The sequence below is a fragment of the Rutilus rutilus genome (assembly GCF_951802725.1).
Source record: "Rutilus rutilus genome assembly, chromosome: 23".
Lineage (NCBI taxonomy): Eukaryota > Metazoa > Chordata > Actinopteri > Cypriniformes > Leuciscidae > Rutilus > Rutilus rutilus.
Window position 1 is genome coordinate 29,399,449 of NC_140233.1, and position 21,125 is coordinate 29,420,573.

General features: G+C 47.3%; 1 protein-coding gene across 2 annotated transcripts in view; it reads left to right on the forward strand.

The window, feature by feature from the left end:
* LOC311283015 (uncharacterized protein) overlaps positions 1-21,125 on the forward strand; it is an 80,598-nt gene that overhangs the window by 21,102 nt on the left and 38,371 nt on the right. The gene's annotated exons all lie outside the window — the stretch shown is intronic.

The following is a 21,125-nucleotide window of genomic DNA, read 5'->3' on the forward strand; positions in this document are numbered from 1 at the left end:
TTTGACAGCACACAATTCAAAAAACACAAAAAAAATCAAAAAACATATCTCACACAAAAGTCATAAAGCGTGAAAATATCATCATAGATATAATGCATGAAAAAAAAATCAAAAAGCATCTCTCACACATAAAGTCATAATGCATGAAATATCATAAATATAATGCATGAAAAAAATATATATATAACATCAAAAACTTTGACAGCACACAATTCAAAAAACACAAATCGTACTCGGTTACTAACGTAACCTCGGTTCTCTCTAGAAGAGGGAACGAGTACTGCGTTTTGCTAAAAACGCTATGGGAAAAGTCTCTTTTCGCGAAAACACTGAAGCAAAAATTATCCTTAATTTTCATATATGTAAAACGCGTTGCGGCAGCAGCAGACAGCTGAAGCAAGACGGCTTGTCTGCTCATTGGCTGCTCTGCGGCAACTGCATAAGCCTATCGAGCGCAGGCTGATGCAACATCAGGCCAATGAGGGCGCTTCGCGCCCTTCTCGCCACTTCCCGCCGAAACGGGCGTGGCTTATCCCTATAAAAGGAGCTCGAAAAGGCTGATTCACTCAATTTTGATCGCTGAAGCGAACCAGAGCAAACCAAACGCACGGCAGGGAACGCAGTACTCGTTCCCTCTTCTAGAGAGAACCGAGGTTACGTTAGTAACCGAGTACGTTCTCTTACGAGAGTTCTCTCGTACTGCGTTTTGCTAAAAACGCTATGGGAACCCCTTGCAAAACGCCGTGCGTGCCGGGACAAAAACACCAATCACCGGAAGCTAGTTCAGGCATACAGTGCATAATCACCGGATAGACTCACACAGAGTCAGGGAATAAGGGAGGAAGCCTAAATTCCCTAAACTATAGCGTCCGTGGGCTACATTACCTCACGGGGAAAGTCTAAAGACGAAAGGGGGTTTCCTTCGTCCTTATATAGACATGTCCTAAGACACGAATACGTCATCACATAGCCAGGGCAGGGAGCCTGCACTACTGCGGGAAAACATGGGTCTTACGTAGTTTGCCCAGTAGAATCGGCAGCGCATAGCGCCTGTAGGCAGATTACACTGACAAAAGCCTAGCCTGCAGGGCGGGAACCTCTAGGTTATAAAACCTAATAAATGTAGACGGAGAGGCCCAGCCTGCCGCCATACATATATCTTGTAAGGGAATCCCGCTAGACCAAGCCCACGAGGAAGCAACGCCTCTCGTGGAGTGCGCTCTAACTCCCAACGGGCATTGAATGCCTTTGGCAGTATGAGCCAGTGCTATGGCGTCAACTATCCATCTGGATAGACTCTGTTTCGACACAGCCGTTCCTCTGGAACGACCGCTGAACGAGACAAAGAGCTGCTCTGTCTGTCTGAAGGCAGCAGAGCGGGATACATAAGTTCTTAAAGCCCTAACTGGGCAAAGAAACCTCGAGTCCCCCTCCTCACTTGACGCCGGCAGGGCAGCCAGGGAAATAACCTGAGCCCGAAAAGGCGTGTTGAGGGATTTCGGCACATAGCCGTGCTTAGGTTTGAGTATGACCTTAGAGTCATTAGGACCAAATTCCAAGCACGACGGGCTCACAGAGAGCGCGTGCAGGTCGCCTATGCGCTTCACTGAAGCGAGAGCCATCAAAAACACTGTTTTAAGAGATAAGTGTTTGAGGCTGATAGACTGAATAGGCTCAAAAGGGGCACTTTTCATAGCCGCCAGGACTGTAGAAAGGTCCCAAATAGGGACTGAAGGAGGTCTGGGCGGATTCAGTCTCCTGGCTCCCCTGAGGAAGCGGATGACTAAATCATTCTTTCCCAGTGACTGACCTAGCGCTGAACCAGAGAACGCTGAGATAGCCGCCACATACACTTTAAGCGTGGAAGGGGATCTGCCCTTATCCAACAGCTCTTGCAAGAAGGAGAGAACCTCCGTTACCTCACATTCGAGGGGTGAAAAACTCCGAGCCGTACACCAGCTGGAGAAAACCGACCACTTCGAAGCATAGAGCCGCCGGGTCGACGGCGCTCTAGCCTCAGTGATGGTATTTAAGACTCCCCCTGTGAGACCAACGGATATCCGTTGAGTGCCCACACATGAAGGGACCACAACTCCGGGTGTGGGTGCCAAATCGAGCCCAAGGCTTGCGAGAGGAGGTCTCTCCTCACCGGCACTGGCCATGGAGCGATGTCTGCTAACTGCATCAGAGCCGGAAACCACGCCTGGTTGTCCCAGAACGGTGCCACAAGCAGTATTGGGCATTTTGTTTCCCTGATCCGTTCCAGCACCTGTGGCAGGAGTGAGACGGGGGGGAACGCATACAGCGGGCAGCGCGGCCACGTTCGGGACAGCGCGCTGCTGGTCTTTGAAAAGAACACGGGGCAGTGAGCGTTTTCGTGGGACGCGAATAGGTCCACCTCCGCTCTGCCAAATCTCTCCCATAACAGCCGGACTGTTTGTGGGTGTAGAGACCACTCTCCTGGGGGAATGTTGTTCCTGGGCAGTCTGTCCGGGCCCACATTCCGAAGTCCGGGCACATGCACTGCTCTCAGCGAGCGTAAGTTGTGCTGAGCCCATATTAGGAGGCGTTTCGCCAGTCTGTACAGGGACGCTGATTTCAGACCGCCTTGGCGATTTATATAGGACACTACCGCCATATTGTCCGAACGGACTATGACATGTCGGTCCATGATGTAGGGACAAAAACGCGTCAGCGCGTTGTGTACTGCCATCATTTCCAGGCAGTTTATGTGTTGGAGCTTTTCTCGTTCCGACCACAGGCCGAAGCACGGTCTGCCCTCGAGCAGCGCTCCCCATCCCGAGGTGGATGCGTCTGTCGACACCATCGTAACCTTCGAGGAAGTCCCCAGGCTTACACCTAACCGGTACCAGTCGTTCGCCAACCAAGGTACCAGGGCTGTGACACAGTCCTGATTGACCTTGAGGCGCAATCGACCGTTTACCCATGCTCCGCGCGGTACCCGTGCTTTCAGCCAGAACTGCAGCGGGCGCATGCGGAGCAAGCCCAACTGGAGAACTGATGATGCTGAGGCCATAAGACCCAGCATCCTTTGAAACTTCCTGAGCGGGGTTAAAGCGCCGCAGCGGAAAGACTTCGCCGCGCTCTGAACACTCAGCGCGCGCTGTGGCGACAGCTGTGCTGTCATAGACAGTGAGTCCAGAACTACCCCCAGAAACGAAATCGTTTGACCGGGGATCAGTGAACTCTTCACCCAATTGACCGTGATACCCAGATTCTCGAGGTGATCGAGTAAAATGGCTCTGTGCTCTAAGAGCTGAGATCGTGATTGGGCTAGGATTAACCAGTCGTCCAAATAGTTCAGCACTCTCATGCCTCTGTTTCTGAGAGGGGCGAGCGCTGCGTCCATGCACTTCGTAAACGTGCGAGGTGCCAGGGACAAGCCGAAAGGCAGGACTGTATACTGGTATGTCTGACCTTCGAAGGCGAATCTCAAGTATTGCCTGTGGTTCGACGCTATTTGTATTTGAAAATACGCGTCCTTCAGATCTATCGATATGAACCAGTCTTCTCGGCGAACCTGCGCGAGAATTTTGCTGGTCGAGAGCATTTTGAAACTGCGTTTCACTAATACTCTGTTCAGTCGTCTTAGATCCAGAATAGGTCTGATACCGCCGTCCTTTTTGGGGACTAGAAAGTATCTGCTGTACATCCCCTGTTCGCTTTGCGCACGGGGAACGCATTCTATCGCCCCCTTGCTTATCAGTTTTGATATTTCGGCGCGAAGTAGGTGTGCTACTTTCAACGGCACCGAAGTTTCGACGCGCGCTGTAAAGCGTGGAGGGCGTCGAAAAAACTGTAGCGAGAAGCCTTTCTCTATAATGCCTAAGACCCAGTCCGAAACCCCTGGAAGCGCTGCCCATGCTTCTGCATGGTTGGCTAAGGGCCGGATACGGAGCTCGCTCTGATCGCCGTGCGACAGAGGTGCTACGGGACTCGCAAACGTAGGCGATTCGCCTGTGGCATTCGAGGCAGGGGGCGCGCTTGGTACAGCGGGCGGAACGCTCGCCCTCGACCCCACAACAGTGTTTAGCTGAGTGAGGGAGGGCTGCGAGAGTCCCGTGGGACTCATGTGTGCAAGTACATGTGGGCTGAGAGCGGGCACATATACTAATTTGGGCGCGCCGCCTGTGCTGGCAGCGCGCGCGCTCACAGGTCTCGCTTTTACGGAGAGCCTGTGATCTGATAGACATAGTGTTTGTGGGCACTGGGCAGTGGGCACTTTTACTATGTTGGAAGCGCAATCGAACTGAGTCGATTTTATTCGCGCGAGCCCTAAGTGTAGGGCTGTGCTTGTGTGTAACGATGGGCACGGGGGGGTGGGCATCGATACTACATTTATAGCACCATCGGCCGTGGCCGGGACACCAGAAATCACACTCGTTTTGGGATATATCTGGGTAGCCGTGAAAACGGCTTTTGTGTGCAGGCAAGCGGGCAGAAGAACAGGCTTGCGCTCTGCAGATAGCACTGGAACAGCCGCGAATCTTGGGGCTGAAACAGCGAGGCGCTTGGGTGAGAGGCCGGCCGCAACGGGACTCACACACCTGCGCTTTCCTAGTGGTGCTAGGATTTCTTCGGAACCTCAGGTTTCACCACAATCCTCGGTCGCGGCCCGGCAGGGCGCCGGGCGGCTGATCGAGAGCGGGGTCTCGCGCTGCGCTGTTGCGGCTGCTGCGAAGATGAGGCCGAAGTCGGGGGCTGAGGCTGAGAGCTCCGCGGGGTCCGTCTTCCACGACTCGCCGCCGAACCAGAGCGCTTCGGTAGGAAGTGCTTGAAGGCTTGGGACGTTTTCTGGGCCTCGGTAAATCTCTCCACGAACTCGGAGAGAGAAGAACCGAAGAGGCCAGCGGAAGACAGCGGGGCATCGAGAAACGCTGTGCGCTCGGAATCCGCCATCTCCGTGAGCGTTAGCCACAAGTGCCTTTCAGCGACAGTAGCGGAAGCCATACACCGTCCCATTGCTTGCGCGGCAGCCTTGGTAGCTCGGAGCGTAAGGTCCGAAGCACTCCTTAGATCCGCCAAACAGACAGCATCAGGTCCCATCTCATCCAACTTACGGAGGAGATCTCCCTGGAAGATCTGTAAGGTAGCCATGGTGTGTAACGCTGACGCTGCTTGCCCAGCAGAGGAGAAAATTCTCGCGAGCAGTGATGACGTCATGCGGCAGGCTTTCGAAGGCAACACCGCTTTAGTCCGCCGTCCAGCAGAGGGCGGGCAAAGGTGTGTCGCTATCGCCTGTTCCACCGGCGGCAGAGAGAGGTAGCCTCGGTCTTTGGCATTATCCAGCGAGGAAAATGCAGGCGACACAGATGAGCGCGTCCGCGCAGAGTAGGGCGCGTTCCAGGCCTTCGCAACTTCTTCATGTAGCTCAGGAAGAAAAGGAGCGGGCTTTGATTCTGGAGAAGAGCGCTCACCGGGGAGGAAGCTACCATCTAGCCGGGTGCGAGAGGGGGGCTCCGGTGCAGACCACTCGAGGCCGAGGCTCGTCGCGGCCAGCGCGAGTATCCGCATGAGCTCCGTCTCGATGCTAGCTCTCACCGAGGGCTTTTGGGCAGGAGGCGCGGGATCCTCAGAGACCGCCCAATCCTCGCTGTCCGAAGCCAGGAGAGAACAGGAATCCTTATCCGCCGACGCGGCCTCTGAAACGGCTCCCTCAGATGAAGCGGCGGCAGACTGCGGGCGCTGAGCATCGGGGAGTGATTCGAGCGAGGCCGGTGAAGCTAGCGGGCGAACCGGCGAGCTAAGTCGGGCTGGAGCGGGTTCCGGGATCCGCTGCGAGCGCCGTTTCTTCCGGCGCGGCATCGCGGCGGTGAATGCAGGCTTCGCGAAGGATGCCAGGCGGGTCCTCAGAGCCACCATCGGCAAAAGCTCGCAGTGAGGGCAGCCGCCGTCAGCGAGCGCGAGCGCTGCATGGTCTTCACCGAGGCAGGAAACACAGATGAGGTGGTTGTCTCCCTCGGCGAGTGGGGCTCTGCACGAGCCGCAAGAAGGCATCTTGAAAAAGACGCAGCTCTTTTAGGGGGTGAGTGTACTGAAACACCACACGCACACACAGAAAAACAGAGCAATAATGAAAAGGATATGATGCGTCGGAAAGCGCAGTAGGTACGGCTGTAGAAGGCGGCGTTGGCCAGCAGCTTCGAGGGCACGTCCCGCTGAGATGCTTGCTTCGACGACGCTTGCTTCCGTGATCCAGCGATGCGTGTGCTCCGCTGAAGAGAACAAAATTGAGTGAATCAGCCTTTTCGAGCTCCTTTTATAGGGATAAGCCACGCCCGTTTCGGCGGGAAGTGGCGAGAAGGGCGCGAAGCGCCCTCATTGGCCTGATGTTGCATCAGCCTGCGCTCGATAGGCTTATGCAGTTGCCGCAGAGCAGCCAATGAGCAGACAAGCCGTCTTGCTTCAGCTGTCTGCTGCTGCCGCAACGCGTTTTACATATATGAAAATTAAGGATAATTTTTGCTTCAGTGTTTTCGCGAAAAGAGACTTTTCCCATAGCGTTTTTAGCAAAACGCAGTACGAGAGAACTCTCGTAAGAGAACAATATTATGCCTATTCAATGAATCATCTTCTTGTATTAATCAAGTAACACAAGTCAAAATACATCCACCTGAAAACACTGGCATTTCATTGTTTGCGATCCGCCGTAAAAAAAAAAAAAAAAAAACACGAAGAAGAAGAAGAAAACAACCCCTTTTCAGTTTCCGGCGCGGACTAATACCGTACCTCACAGCACATCCAATGCAAGTCAATGGAGGAGACAAAAACTATGATAAAACCTGTTGGAAAGCATCTTTTGCAGCGATTTTTGTGTGAGCATATCAGTGAACACCCCTGACCACTCGGTGAGTTTCACGTCTTTGTAAACGAAAGTTTAATGTGTTTTAGGAAGGAGTGTTCGAGTGCACCTATACACCCAGTCTACTGGTGGTGGGGAAAGCGAAAGAAACCTAAAATTCTCGGGACAGCATTTGACCAAAATTTAATCTTAACCGTTCTATTTCATCAAAAACGATCTGTAAACAGGGCTTTAAGTGTAAAATACCGAACTTGTCCTTTAAGTCTAGCATCTGTGACTGAAACCCAGAATGAAAGCTTGGTAAAAAACATAACCCAAACGGAAATAATAAAAACTATTGAAAAGGAAAAATTGGGGAAATGCCCTGGAGAAGATGGTTATACCTATGAATTTTACAAAGATTACAAATACTTAATTGTACCAGTTCTACATAGAGTGTTTAATGAGGTTTTACAAACAGGAAAATGGCCAGATACTTGGAAAAATGCAATTATAACAGTCATAGCTAAAGAAGGGAAGGACCTAAAACAATGTTCATCGTAGAGGCCAATATCACTCCTGAATGTTGATCAGAAAATATTTACATCCATTATGGCAAATAGGCTCTCGGAAATCTTACCATCTATTATAAATCTGGACCAAACAGGATTTGTCAAAAATGGATTTCTTATGCCTCGTTACCACTGAGCAGAGCGGTACGGTACGGGACAGTACGGTACGGTTCGGGTCTGTTAACCATGATCTGGCTAGCGTTTCCACTGCCAACAGTACCCTTACTTGATAGGCGTGGTGTTTCGTTCGACGCCATTTTCGCGCGAAGAAGAACATAGTAAACTACAATGGATGACATGCAGCAGATCTCGACATGTTTGTCACAAGAAGACAAGCGCCGACATTAGGCTTTTCTCAATATCAAGTACGCAAAGTTTGTACTTGCCATGTGCGACTCCTACATGCAAATGGTACAGCGCGTTCTTAAAAGCGTCACTCAGCTCGCTCTGCTACTCCGGTTATCTTGGTTAACTTACTCTGTATATACATTTTAAGCAACAATAAAACGAAATATGTTATAAAACACCACTCTGCCTCTTTTCGTTTTCATTTAAATAAATTAAACATTATAGTGACACAAATGTGGTTCATGCGCAACGCATATTGATTATTCACTGCACGTTATACGTTATTCTATTTATAACAAAACGAAATATAAAACACAACCCTAACGTTGCCTCTTTTCGTTTAAATAAAAAAAAATTACACATATTCCAGGCAATATATGCGTTTGTACAAATGTTGCAATAAACATCAGTGATAATCTTGTAATTAAAAAAATGACAAGAAACCATATTTCTTTTAGTAAAATTTCAGTTTTATCAATAATAGCCAATATAAAAGTTTAAGTAAAAGGTACAAGAAGCTATACAATAAGAAAAAAGGCAAACAATTCAGTCAAATATCCAAATGCAGCGCTCTAGTCTAACATTACAAGTAAAGTTAAATATAAATAGCCTATAACGTTAATATGAAACTAAACTTAGCCCTCAGCCAAAACGATTGACAGGGAACTCATTATATATTCACGAGAGCAAAGATCGCCCGTTAGGTCTACACAAGACGAATTATATCTCATGTTTAACCCCCTGGGGACCAAGCTGTTTTTGGGGTCCTTGAGATGTTCTGACATGCTCTGACATTTGTGCTTTTTTCAGTTATTTATAAACATGTTAATGGCAAAGGTGTAAATTCACTCTATATAGCACAAACAGGGCTACCGTAATATGCGAGCAACGTGTATGTAGATGTTTGTATTTTTAAGAGAATAATGTTTATGCGTGGTTATTGGAAAAAAATTAAATGAAAGTTGCTGAATTAAGACCACAAAACACATATTAAATATGTGTCCACAAGACTTTTGACTAATGGATGTTGTCCCTTTGAATTCTAGCTTCAAAATTATGTGAAAATAGTCTTGCTTTATCGTTCACAAAAAAAAAAATACATTGATTTAAATGGTGTAAAACTGGTTTTGCTTGGAAAGCCAATATGCGAGGGGGAGGAGTAGTTTACACCTTAGATTACAATGTCCCACCCACTCTGCATAATGACTTTGCATAATTAGCCATTCATTCAGGTGTGACACTGACTGAGCCACAATGCAAGGACAAAAGATGTATTTAGAAGAAGACTTATATTGACCATTTAAGATTTCGCTTACAGATGGTGGTCAACCAGAATGCCTATTACCGCCGCGCCAGCCATTACCGCGGCGAAAATAAACCAGCCGCATTTCAAAGTCGTTCCCGAAATGACCGCCAGGTGGCGCAAAGGGACATTGTGCAAAACAGCAGCAATTGCCGTATTTTAAAATGTAAGTGGGTTAAATAATAGGCATATTTTTCATTTATATAAATAGGCCTATTAGGCTACAACAGAATAGAACCAAAGATAGAATCAATTTTACAGCTGAAAAAATAGAATCAAAAGTTAAAAATAGAGACGATGTTAGGAGCAATGACGCTGAATATTTTTACTATTCTATTGAGGAATTAGATAAACGAAGAGCTCTCGTGAGCGATACAATTTATAGTGATTTCAAAAGCAGTCCTTAAAAAAAAAAAAAATTACATGGAGTAGTGTGGCATAATTTTTTGAGAGATTACGCGGAACACGTTTTAGTTAAGATCCTGGTTTCAATGCCCTTAATGTATATAGGCTAGGCTTTAAAAAAAAATCACAACTCGTTTTGAGATTGTTTTGAATTAAACATTGAAGTTTAAAATGTAGTGTTTTGGCACACCAGGCCGAGTGGCGTTACGCATTGTTCAAAAATCAGGTTTTATTCTGGCATGTTGAATTGGCGTTAATATTTTTTTTTTTTTTTATTAGATTTAGATTTTAGGTTTTGTTAGATTTATTTTTCTCATAACAGCTAAAATAACTTAATATATGCCTTGTCTTCATATGATTTTTATCAATGAACTAGTGTTTTCTGACAGTGTCGACTGCAAAGATGAAGTTGACGATCGCCATATTTGTAGTGAACGCACCTAGAGAGAAATGCACAAAGACATAATCAGAGAGTAGCCTTTTTCTTTTTCGTTTTGAATTATTTCGTTTGAAGACATTTCAAGCTTTGTGTATTTGATGTATTTATCATGTCTGTGTGAGGCATACGCTGAGTTTCGTTAAGTTAGGATGAGATGCGCTCCAGCTGACGTGCAATGCAAGTGACCTCACGGGCGCCTCTATGATTAGTGTCTGTTTGCTTCTCTTATTGAATCCAGACAATTGGGTGATGAAAAAATGATTAAAATTAAGATACAATTTATAGAAAACGAAATTCACTTTAAAAAAAGGTTTCTACTAAACAAAACTTAATGAAGTGGTCAAAATCATGTCTGACCCACTCCATATCCATCTCTCGATATAATGCATCTTATCTTACTCATGCTGTTCACTTTTCATATTCAACATAGATTGAAAAAACAACATTATAATATTTTAACAAATATGATACTAAATGAGATTATTTAATGTCTACAACAGTAGGCCTATAGACTCTATTTGTACAAATTGCGGCACGTTAATGTAATTAAATGAAACCTTGTAACGAATTCACACTGTAGACTGTGTAGAGTTGAGACACCTTAAATAACCTGCGTTCGCAGCAAGCACAAGTTGTGATTTTTGCTGTGCACTTGCATATAAGTGTCAGCTGGGAAGGAAATATAGAGACCAGAGTCAGACCTCTTGGAACTTTAATTGAATACATAGCGTTGGTAAAGCATACTGAAATTACATCCCTACAAATGTATTAGGCCCTACTGAAAATAAATGTATCGAATTTAAGCAAAGTAGCCTAAATGTTAAGACTGTAAGCCCTTTGCTTTTTACGTAGCCTAAAGGACTCTTATAGCCGACTTTGGGTTAATTTAATTTGTAGAGGATTTTTTAACTCAAACATTAACACTGAAATAAATTAAACTAAATTATTGTAATTTTTGGCACACCACGACGAGTGGCGCTATGCATTGTTCTAAAGCCAGGTTTTATTCTGGCATGTTGAATTAGTGTTCAACAAATGCGGCGGCGCGTTCATTTGAATGAAGAGCGCTTCTTGCTCGTGCGAGCGAACACACACTGGAACGTTAGGCCGTATCGCAACGAGTGAATAGTGGCCGAGTGGTTGAACGTACGTTACGATCATTTAGATGACACGGGTTCGAATCCCGAACTAACTTGGACTACTGGTGTTTTTATATTAGCCTATTAATGCATTTTATAGTCTATTGTTGATGCAGAGAGATTTGTCTTCTAAAACATTTTTTTTTTGCCTATTTACAAAATAAAATCGCCATGCATTTCCATTTTACACTAAGGAACAAATATTATACAATGACTTTACTTCTGTAGCCTATAATAATTCATATATATGACGTTTAAACGACAAACAATAAAATCAGAACCAGTATTCTGTTGCGTTCATGGTTCCAGTGGCAGTAATGCATCCACGGCTTTTCAAAATGTCTCAAAGCGTTTTGAGATTGTTTTGAATTAAATATTGAAGTTTATAATTTGTTTGGCACGACGAGTGGCAAACTCTTTGTTTTGTTTTGCAAACTCAGCTAGCCTGTGGGGGGTTTGGAGAAGGCAATAGTTGCTTTATCGTGGGGGTGCAGGACAGAGGTGTTAATGTTCCGTCTTTCATATGGAGAGTGTCGGAGCCAGCCTGATGAGGCAAAGGCAAAATTCTTTTAAGGATTAATCTCAAAATCTCCAAAAGTCCATAGCCTATGTACAGTAGGCCCTATATCTTATTAAATTATATATTGTAGTTTTATTGTGAGGTGAATTCAGCAAGGCATGTTGTATCTTTGAAGGAACAAAAGCTATTTGTTACAGTTTTTTCTTTCGTGATTTGTGTGGATGACACACAGCGACATATACAGTATTATCAGCTGTATGGTGTTTTTTTTACGCTGAAATGCTTAATTTCGAGAAAGACCCGCCGCGCGCAGTGAGGGAGACCAAACTTACTAAAAAAATATCCATCGCGAGAGAGGCAAAGAAAAACGCCTGTTCTTAATTTATGTTGCTTTGAACTTTTTCCGTTTTGTACCGTTTTAATTTTTTAATTTAGCTGCAATTTCTTTGACAATAGAAATTTAAAATGTTGCAAGAATAGGCCTAAGATTCTGTGTTTCTTATTTTGCATCACAAAGGGAATAAACTCTATCGATGCAACCCTGTTTAAATAAATAAACTGTCCCGACACTTTATTCATATCTTAAAATGTGCGATGGGTTTTCAAACTTAATTAATTTTATTTTTCTTTTACATTTTCATTGTTATTTTTTAATTGAAAGCAATACTGTATTGAAAGTATTTTTCTGATTTGTTCGATCTGTTTTGAAAAATGTCTTCCGTTGATATGGCCGGGTATCACTGTCAGTCATCATAATCTCGTGAATGATTCACACACACACAAAAAAATTATTTAGCAGATTAAAGACGAATCATCTTCATTTTCTGGTGCAATCGGCTGACAGTCTTCCTTCATCAGATGTGTCGTCTTTGCAGCGGGAATGTAGCAAATTTATGTTGTAATGTACAATTGATAATTAAACAAGATGATTGACTTTAATAAACAGATGCATATTTAAGCATCAAGAACGGAAAAACATAAACACTGTCGGCTACACTGAGATTCGATCTCAGATCGTTTGAAGCTCCGAGAGGCTATTGATAATGCTTTGACCACAGAGCTACCGTCTAAATAGCCTTGATCTACTATTTTCTCTGTTTTAAAAGTTTGTAACATGTAAGGCTATTTAGTTCTGAATATAACAAAAAATGCTTAAACCGACTACATCGGTTAGGAGCTGCAAGTCCTGAAAATGTTTTAATTTCACGGTAAATTATTTTAAGTTATTTCACTGTTATGTTTCAGTTAATAAATCTACAAACACATTAAAATAACACGAAGAAAATGACAAGTAACCTATTGACATAGCCTTTCTAAATTATAGAAAAACTGGGCACACAATGTTAACGTGTGTCTACTTTGTTTAAATTTAATGAATTTGAATTCGTTTAACCACAATATTTATCTTGAATTTATCTGTGACCTCAGCTCAGTTTACTGCCGCGGCAGATTACGTCATAAAGAGAATAAACTGACACTTTTCAAAGTCTGTGATTACAGCGCCACTCAGCGGTAAAAGGCAGCAAATACACATCCCAATTTTGCCGCCGCGGGAACGGCGGCGGTAAAAGTCTCATTCTGGTTGACCACCATCTGTACATCTATCTTGTAAATATGTTTTGCTATTTTATTAAAAATGTTACAATTACAACAATAATTACAATTTCAACAATATTTCAAGTGTACTCTTTCTTTGTAAAAAAGAAAAAGAAAAAAGATTATAGGCCTACATTTTATCATATGTATTCATTAGTTTGAATATAGCAAATATATATATAATATATATAAATCAGTGGCGGCAGCTGGTCTTTCAAAGAGGGGAAGCTCATTTTCGGCCTACATCATATAAATTGTCCATTTATTTATACGTATATTCTGCCCAATGTTCCTTTTCAAGAAAATGCTCTGTGACCCTATATCGTTCCAACTAGGTGTCTTTTCCAGTGACTTGACCAGTGTGTCCTCTCAATGGCCAGCAGAAGGTATAATTGTATAAATGTAATAATATAATAAAGGTATAAATAACAATATAATAAAGTATAATAATAATAATAATAATAATAATAATATAGGCTATTTTTTATTATTTTAATAATTATTGTTTTAATTATTACTAATAATACTACAAAAAATATAATAGGATAAGTAATAATATAATAAAGGTATACATGTATAATTGTGTGAAATGTATTATGAAAAATGGCTAGCAATTTCGACAAGCAAATACCAAGAAAGAGGTAGCAGCAGTTTATCTTTTGACTATCACTTGAAAAATCCGCGATGGGACTGAGCTCGAATAGCTTCAGCGGCAGCGACTTTTTATTGTATGAAATCGCTGTCAATCAAAAGGAGATGCAGCCCCTCCAATCATCACGCGGAAGCCCGGAGTCCGGGCCAGCCCACTCCTCATTCACTCCCCAGAGACGCTGAGCGTCCGTGGGCGGGACATAACCGCAGCATTTACCCAATGACCGTCTAGTTTCGAAGCGCTGAAAAAAACGGTTCAGAGCAGCCCCATTGAAGTCAATGGACGCTGGGCTTCAACCATAGACAGGCTTCAACAGGGAAATGCACTGTCTGTGACGCTACGGGAATATATGAGAAGGAGATCGAGTCAGCCGACCTGCTGTATGTAGCTGATTCTGAACACAAACTCGTCTTTGAGATTAACGTTTTCTAACGCATTTTTTGTCAATAAAATGTTAACACAATAGTACATATTTGATCATTAATTTTTTTGACATTATAGGGGAAGCCGAGCTTCCCTTGCAGTCTTAAAGAAATCCCCACTGATATAAATATATATATAATATATATAAATATATATATAATATATATAAATAATATAGTTATATATATATATATATATATATATATATTTACATTTACATTTATATGCCCTAATATTTCATAAAAACAACGTTACAGTCAGTCACTTGTTGACTAGATTTGGGTACAGTTTTTATGCTACTGTAGAATATACTGCCACATCAAATAAGCTTTTGTTTAGCAATTTCTGCTCATATCTAACGTTATATATATATAAACATATATATTAGGGGTGTAACGATACACCAATGCCACGGTTCGGTTCATATCACGGTTTTGGAGCCACGGTTCGGTTCGGTTCGGTTCTGTTTGCTGTGGGGGCAGGGTTCATGGCAGGCAACCAGCAATAATAACACTAGATTAGCTTTTAACTTAATAAAAACAACAACAAATTATTAACTTTAACTTTATTAACTTTACTTTATACAGCAGCTTTCATGTTTTCTTTAGAGCAGTTAGCACACCTGAGTTAACTAAAATGAAATAAATGCCTCCACTGACTAGTCAGAAATAAACTGCACACCTGAGTAGGGTTGCCAACTTCAGAAAAGTCAAATGCAGGACAATCATGGTTCTTTATAGGAAAACGTACTCGGTTACTAACGTAACCTCGGTTCTCTCTAGAAGAGGGAACGAGTACTGCGTTTTGCTAAAAACGCTATGGGAAAAGTCTCTTTTCGCGAAAACACTGAAGCAAAAATTATCCTTAATTTTCATATATGTAAAACGCGTTGCGGCAGCAGCAGACAGCTGAAGCAAGACGGCTTGTCTGCTCATTGGCTGCTCTGCGGCAACTGCATAAGCCTATCGAGCGCAGGCTGATGCAACATCAGGCCAATGAGGGCGCTTCGCGCCCTTCTCGCCACTTCCCGCCGAAACGGGCGTGGCTTATCCCTATAAAAGGAGCTCGAAAAGGCTGATTCACTCAATTTTGATCGCTGAAGCGAACCAGAGCAAACCAAACGCACGGCAGGGAACGCAGTACTCGTTCCCTCTTCTAGAGAGAACCGAGGTTACGTTAGTAACCGAGTACGTTCTCTTACGAGAGTTCTCTCGTACTGCGTTTTGCTAAAAACGCTATGGGAACCCCTTGCAAAACGCCGTGCGTGCCGGGACAAAAACACCAATCACCGGAAGCTAGTTCAGGCATACAGTGCATAATCACCGGATAGACTCACACAGAGTCAGGGAATAAGGGAGGAAGCCTAAATTCCCTAAACTATAGCGTCCGTGGGCTACATTACCTCACGGGGAAAGTCTAAAGACGAAAGGGGGTTTCCTTCGTCCTTATATAGACATGTCCTAAGACACGAATACGTCATCACATAGCCAGGGCAGGGAGCCTGCACTACTGCGGGAAAACATGGGTCTTACGTAGTTTGCCCAGTAGAATCGGCAGCGCATAGCGCCTGTAGGCAGATTACACTGACAAAAGCCTAGCCTGCAGGGCGGGAACCTCTAGGTTATAAAACCTAATAAATGTAGACGGAGAGGCCCAGCCTGCCGCCATACATATATCTTGTAAGGGAATCCCGCTAGACCAAGCCCACGAGGAAGCAACGCCTCTCGTGGAGTGCGCTCTAACTCCCAACGGGCATTGAATGCCTTTGGCAGTATGAGCCAGTGCTATGGCGTCAACTATCCATCTGGATAGACTCTGTTTCGACACAGCCGTTCCTCTGGAACGACCGCTGAACGAGACAAAGAGCTGCTCTGTCTGTCTGAAGGCAGCAGAGCGGGATACATAAGTTCTTAAAGCCCTAACTGGGCAAAGAAACCTCGAGTCCCCCTCCTCACTTGACGCCGGCAGGGCAGCCAGGGAAATAACCTGAGCCCGAAAAGGCGTGTTGAGGGATTTCGGCACATAGCCGTGCTTAGGTTTGAGTATGACCTTAGAGTCATTAGGACCAAATTCCAAGCACGACGGGCTCACAGAGAGCGCGTGCAGGTCGCCTATGCGCTTCACTGAAGCGAGAGCCATCAAAAACACTGTTTTAAGAGATAAGTGTTTGAGGCTGATAGACTGAATAGGCTCAAAAGGGGCACTTTTCATAGCCGCCAGGACTGTAGAAAGGTCCCAAATAGGGACTGAAGGAGGTCTGGGCGGATTCAGTCTCCTGGCTCCCCTGAGGAAGCGGATGACTAAATCATTCTTTCCCAGTGACTGACCTAGCGCTGAACCAGAGAACGCTGAGATAGCCGCCACATACACTTTAAGCGTGGAAGGGGATCTGCCCTTATCCAACAGCTCTTGCAAGAAGGAGAGAACCTCCGTTACCTCACATTCGAGGGGTGAAAAACTCCGAGCCGTACACCAGCTGGAGAAAACCGACCACTTCGAAGCATAGAGCCGCCGGGTCGACGGCGCTCTAGCCTCAGTGATGGTATTTAAGACTCCCCCTGTGAGACCAACGGATATCCGTTGAGTGCCCACACATGAAGGGACCACAACTCCGGGTGTGGGTGCCAAATCGAGCCCAAGGCTTGCGAGAGGAGGTCTCTCCTCACCGGCACTGGCCATGGAGCGATGTCTGCTAACTGCATCAGAGCCGGAAACCACGCCTGGTTGTCCCAGAACGGTGCCACAAGCAGTATTGGGCATTTTGTTTCCCTGATCCGTTCCAGCACCTGTGGCAGGAGTGAGACGGGGGGGAACGCATACAGCGGGCAGCGCGGCCACGTTCGGGACAGCGCGCTGCTGGTCTTTGAAAAGAACACGGGGCAGTGAGCGTTTTCGTGGGACGCGAATAGGTCCACCTCCGCTCTGCCAAATCTCTCCCATAACAGCCGGACTGTTTGTGGGTGTAGAGACCACTCTCCTGGGGGAATGTTGTTCCTGGACAGTCTGTCCGGGCCCACATTCCGAAGTCCGGGCACATGCACTGCTCTCAGCGAGCGTAAGTTGTGCTGAGCCCATATTAGGAGGCGTTTCGCCAGTCTGTACAGGGACGCTGATTTCAGACCGCCTTGGCGATTTATATAGGACACTACCGCCATATTGTCCGAACGGACTATGACATGTCGGTCCATGATGTAGGGACAAAAACGCGTCAGCGCGTTGTGTACTGCCATCATTTCCAGGCAGTTTATGTGTTGGAGCTTTTCTCGTTCCGACCACAGGCCGAAGCACGGTCTGCCCTCGAGCAGCGCTCCCCATCCCGAGGTGGATGCGTCTGTCGACACCATCGTAACCTTCGAGGAAGTCCCCAGGCTTACACCTAACCGGTACCAGTCGTTCGCCAACCAAGGTACCAGGGCTGTGACACAGTCCTGATTGACCTTGAGGCGCAATCGACCGTTTACCCATGCTCCGCGCGGTACCCGTGCTTTCAGCCAGAACTGCAGCGGGCGCATGCGGAGCAAGCCCAACTGGAGAACTGATGATGCTGAGGCCATAAGACCCAGCATCCTTTGAAACTTCCTGAGCGGGGTTAAAGCGCCGCAGCGGAAAGACTTCGCCGCGCTCTGAACACTCAGCGCGCGCTGTGGCGACAGCTGTGCTGTCATAGACAGTGAGTCCAGAACTACCCCCAGAAACGAAATCGTTTGACCGGGGATCAGTGAACTCTTCACCCAATTGACCGTGATACCCAGATTCTCGAGGTGATCGAGTAAAATGGCTCTGTGCTCTAAGAGCTGAGATCGTGATTGGGCTAGGATTAACCAGTCGTCCAAATAGTTCAGCACTCTCATGCCTCTGTTTCTGAGAGGGGCGAGCGCTGCGTCCATGCACTTCGTAAACGTGCGAGGTGCCAGGGACAAGCCGAAAGGCAGGACTGTATACTGGTATGTCTGACCTTCGAAGGCGAATCTCAAGTATTGCCTGTGGTTCGACGCTATTTGTATTTGAAAATACGCGTCCTTCAGATCTATCGATATGAACCAGTCTTCTCGGCGAACCTGCGCGAGAATTTTGCTGGTCGAGAGCATTTTGAAACTGCGTTTCACTAATACTCTGTTCAGTCGTCTTAGATCCAGAATAGGTCTGATACCGCCGTCCTTTTTGGGGACTAGAAAGTATCTGCTGTACATCCCCTGTTCGCTTTGCGCACGGGGAACGCATTCTATCGCCCCCTTGCTTATCAGTTTTGATATTTCGGCGCGAAGTAGGTGTGCTACTTTCAACGGCACCGAAGTTTCGACGCGCGCTGTAAAGCGTGGAGGGCGTCGAAAAAACTGTAGCGAGAAGCCTTTCTCTATAATGCCTAAGACCCAGTCCGAAACCCCTGGAAGCGCTGCCCATGCTTCTGCATGGTTGGCTAAGGGCCGGATACGGAGCTCGCTCTGATCGCCGTGCGACAGAGGTGCTACGGGACTCGCAAACGTAGGCGATTCGCCTGTGGCATTCGAGGCAGGGGGCGCGCTTGGTACAGCGGGCGGAACGCTCGCCCTCGACCCCACAACAGTGTTTAGCTGAGTGAGGGAGGGCTGCGAGAGTCCCGTGGGACTCATGTGTGCAAGTACATGTGGGCTGAGAGCGGGCACATATACTAATTTGGGCGCGCCGCCTGTGCTGGCAGCGCGCGCGCTCACAGGTCTCGCTTTTACGGAGAGCCTGTGATCTGATAGACATAGTGTTTGTGGGCACTGGGCAGTGGGCACTTTTACTATGTTGGAAGCGCAATCGAACTGAGTCGATTTTATTCGCGCGAGCCCTAAGTGTAGGGCTGTGCTTGTGTGTAACGATGGGCACGGGGGGGTGGGCATCGATACTACATTTATAGCACCATCGGCCGTGGCCGGGACACCAGAAATCACACTCGTTTTGGGATATATCTGGGTAGCCGTGAAAACGGCTTTTGTGTGCAGGCAAGCGGGCAGAAGAACAGGCTTGCGCTCTGCAGATAGCACTGGAACAGCCGCGAATCTTGGGGCTGAAACAGCGAGGCGCTTGGGTGAGAGGCCGGCCGCAACGGGACTCACACACCTGCGCTTTCCTAGTGGTGCTAGGATTTCTTCGGAACCTCAGGTTTCACCACAATCCTCGGTCGCGGCCCGGCAGGGCGCCGGGCGGCTGATCGAGAGCGGGGTCTCGCGCTGCGCTGTTGCGGCTGCTGCGAAGATGAGGCCGAAGTCGGGGGCTGAGGCTGAGAGCTCCGCGGGGTCCGTCTTCCACGACTCGCCGCCGAACCAGAGCGCTTCGGTAGGAAGTGCTTGAAGGCTTGGGACGTTTTCTGGGCCTCGGTAAATCTCTCCACGAACTCGGAGAGAGAAGAACCGAAGAGGCCAGCGGAAGACAGCGGGGCATCGAGAAACGCTGTGCGCTCGGAATCCGCCATCTCCGTGAGCGTTAGCCACAAGTGCCTTTCAGCGACAGTAGCGGAAGCCATACACCGTCCCATTGCTTGCGCGGCAGCCTTGGTAGCTCGGAGCGTAAGGTCCGAAGCACTCCTTAGATCCGCCAAACAGACAGCATCAGGTCCCATCTCATCCAACTTACGGAGGAGATCTCCCTGGAAGATCTGTAAGGTAGCCATGGTGTGTAACGCTGACGCTGCTTGCCCAGCAGAGGAGAAAATTCTCGCGAGCAGTGATGACGTCATGCGGCAGGCTTTCGAAGGCAACACCGCTTTAGTCCGCCGTCCAGCAGAGGGCGGGCAAAGGTGTGTCGCTATCGCCTGTTCCACCGGCGGCAGAGAGAGGTAGCCTCGGTCTTTGGCATTATCCAGCGAGGAAAATGCAGGCGACACAGATGAGCGCGTCCGCGCAGAGTAGGGCGCGTTCCAGGCCTTCGCAACTTCTTCATGTAGCTCAGGAAGAAAAGGAGCGGGCTTTGATTCTGGAGAAGAGCGCTCACCGGGGAGGAAGCTACCATCTAGCCGGGTGCGAGAGGGGGGCTCCGGTGCAGACCACTCGAGGCCGAGGCTCGTCGCGGCCAGCGCGAGTATCCGCATGAGCTCCGTCTCGATGCTAGCTCTCACCGAGGGCTTTTGGGCAGGAGGCGCGGGATCCTCAGAGACCGCCCAATCCTCGCTGTCCGAAGCCAGGAGAGAACAGGAATCCTTATCCGCCGACGCGGCCTCTGAAACGGCTCCCTCAGATGAAGCGGCGGCAGACTGCGGGCGCTGAGCATCGGGGAGTGATTCGAGCGAGGCCGGTGAAGCTAGCGGGCGAACCGGCGAGCTAAGTCGGGCTGGAGCGGGTTCCGGGATCCGCTGCGAGCGCCGTTTCTTCCGGCGCGGCATCGCGGCGGTGAATGCAGGCTTCGCGAAGGATGCCAGGCGGGTCCTCAGAGCCACCATCGGCAAAAGCTCGCAGTGAGGGCAGCCGCCGTCAGCGAGCGCGAGCGCTGCATGGTCTTCACCGAGGCAGGAAACACAGATGAGGTGGTTGTCTCCCTCGGCGAGTGGGGCTCTGCACGAGCCGCAAGAAGGCATCTTGAAAAAGACGCAGCTCTTTTAGGGGGTGAGTGTACTGAAACACCACACGCACACACAGAAAAACAGAGCAATAATGAAAAGGATATGATGCGTCGGAAAGCGCAGTAGGTACGGCTGTAGAAGGCGGCGTTGGCCAGCAGCTTCGAGGGCACGTCCCGCTGAGATGCTTGCTTCGACGACGCTTGCTTCCGTGATCCAGCGATGCGTGTGCTCCGCTGAAGAGAACAAAATTGAGTGAATCAGCCTTTTCGAGCTCCTTTTATAGGGATAAGCCACGCCCGTTTCGGCGGGAAGTGGCGAGAAGGGCGCGAAGCGCCCTCATTGGCCTGATGTTGCATCAGCCTGCGCTCGATAGGCTTATGCAGTTGCCGCAGAGCAGCCAATGAGC